Genomic DNA, 2,457 nt, shown 5'->3' on the forward strand with positions numbered 1-2,457 from the left:
GGCGTGTTGCCTGAGCGATGAGGTGAAGGAGCGGATCAACGCCGAGATCCAGAAGCAGCTGCGGGGGACAAGCGCGACGCCCGGCGCCAGCTCAAGCAGCTGCTGCTCCGCAGGGGCGAGAGCGGGAAGAGCATCTTCATCAACCAGACGCGCATCATCCAGGGCGCCGACTACTCGGAGGAGGCCAAGCGCGGCTTCACCAAGCTCGTCTACCACAACATCTTCACCGCCATCCAGGCCGCGATCCGGGCCAAGGAGACGCTGAAGATCCTCCACAAGGAGGAGCAGAACAAGGCCAGTGGCTCCTGATCCGAGAGGCGGACGTGGAGAAGGCCACCACCTTCGACCATTGGTACGTCAGCGCCATCAGGACCCTGTGGGACGACCCCGGCATCCAGGAGTGCTGCGACCGCAGGCGCCAGTGTCAGCTCTCGGACCCGGCCAAGTACCGCCTGACGGACGCTGCCCGCATGGCCACCTCGGGCCACCTGCCCACCCCGCAGGACGCGCTGCGGGGCCGCGTGCCCACCACCGGCATCTTTGGATCTGGAGAGCATCATCTTCAGGATGGTGGATGTGCGGGGACAGCGGTCGGCTCCAGGAAGCGGATCCACTGCTTTGGGAACCTGACGTCCATCCTGTTTCTCGTCGCCCTCAGTGAATACGACCAAGTCCTGGTGGAGTCGGACAAGGAGAACCCGATGGAGGAGAGCAAAGACCTTTTCCGGACCATCGTCAACTATCCCCTGGTTCCAGAACGCCGTCATCCTCTTCCTCAACAAGAAGGACCTGCTGGAGGACAGTATCCTGTACCCGCACCTGGTGGGACCGTCCCCGAGTTCGACGGGCCCCAGCGGGACGCCCAGGCGGCGTGGGAGTTCATCCTGAAGATATTCGTGGACATGAACCCCGACGGCGACAAGATCATCTACACGAAGAACATCCGCTTCGTGCTCGCGGCCGTGAAGGGCACTATCCTGCAGCTCAACCTCAATGAGTACAACCCAGTCTGAAAGCGCCCAGGCCCAGGGAGACCGGACGGAGACAAGGGCCCGGACAAACCTTCCTTCACACGGAGCCCGCGGCTGCCGCCGGGTGGCGCTGCTGAGCCCGGGCCGGGGCCTCTGCCTGCGGAGAAGTTGTTTTTTTTGTTGTTGTTTGTTTGTTTTTTAATATTTTTAACAAATGGTTTTTATTTCACAGTTATCAGGGGATGTATATCTCTCCGAACACTTCGCGCGCCTTCTCACCTTTTGTCAAGGGGCAAAGGCAGCCTTTTTCTGGCCTTGACTTACGACTCGCTTTTTTCTAAAAAAAAAAAACCCAACGAAACATAAAACACACCAGTGCCCCAACGACTCTGGGCCTCACGGAGCCCCTTGCCAGCCAGCATGGGGGTCCCCACTCCAGCAGCCTCCGGCGACTGTCCTTCCAACTCCACGTGCTTTTTCTTTCTCTTTCCCGCTTCTTTTCTTCTTCATCACCAAAGGCGTGGAGACTCGGGGACTGACATTTTTCCTCTTTTTTAAGTTATTGATGCCCAGCGCGCCTGGCCTCTTCACGACTCAATGCTGTGTTTTGCTCACTGGACTCCTGAAGAGGGGTTGGGGGACTCCCTCAGTCGCCCACCCTGGGAAGTGCCTAAACTTTTTTTTTTTTTTGAGTAAAAAGAACGCCTGACCTCAAAGGTTGAAGTAACGCCCAGGGTCCTCTATTATGGCCAGGTACCCCATCCCTCTGCAGAGGATGGGAAGGGTCCCTGGGCTGGAGTCATGGGGGCTCGGGGCTCCTTTAGGTTGTGCCTCCAGGGGCAACATTGGCCGCTCCAGGCTGCCCAGGGGCTCCAGGGGGCTGCATGGTCACCTTGCCCCAGCTGGAGTGCACCCCACTGGAGCCCACGTGGACTTGGAGGCTAGAAGGATGGTCCCCTGTAATATTCAGAGAAAGGCCACTTGGATGGGGGCATTTCTTTTCGTTTTGTTCTGCTTTGTGTTGTCCCCAATACAGAATATTCTAAGGTGTGTACCCGAGAGGTAGAGAGAGGGACTTGGCCCGCAGCTCCAGCCTTGTACCACGCATTTGTGTCCGCCCCCGAGGAGCGGGAAGCCAGCACTTGCACTTTGGCCAGGGCCGCGTGGAAGGTGGCAGCAGGCACCGGCCCTGGCAGCTTCCAGGCCTGACTGGCCACCGCCACAGTCTGAGGGGGAGCCTGCCAGGCCACGGCTGCACACTGAGCCACAGCCCGGGGGACCGCCTCCCGGGGCCCCTTTAGGCACTGAGACACCCAGACTGGTTCTCCCCCAGAGACTCGGAAGGTGGGGAATGAGGGGACTGTTTTTGGGGAGGTGGCTCTTTCGCCTGCTGTTGACTGAACACTGCAGCACTCTGTGGGTCTGGGCTTCGCACTTCTGTCCCCAGGATGGATCGCCCGTGTTGCCCTCGCCCACTGCAATTCTG

General features: G+C 59.4%; 1 pseudogene; it reads left to right on the forward strand.

Annotated features, from left to right (window-relative positions):
• Positions 1-7: 7 nt before the first annotated feature.
• Positions 8-1,013, forward strand: LOC105518956 (annotated as a pseudogene).
• The last annotated feature ends 1,444 nt before the right edge of the window (positions 1,014-2,457 follow it).

Source organism: Colobus angolensis, unplaced genomic scaffold (genome assembly GCF_000951035.1).
Source record: "Colobus angolensis palliatus isolate OR3802 unplaced genomic scaffold, Cang.pa_1.0 Scaffold333, whole genome shotgun sequence".
In the NCBI taxonomy this organism is placed as follows: Eukaryota; Metazoa; Chordata; class Mammalia; order Primates; family Cercopithecidae; genus Colobus; species Colobus angolensis.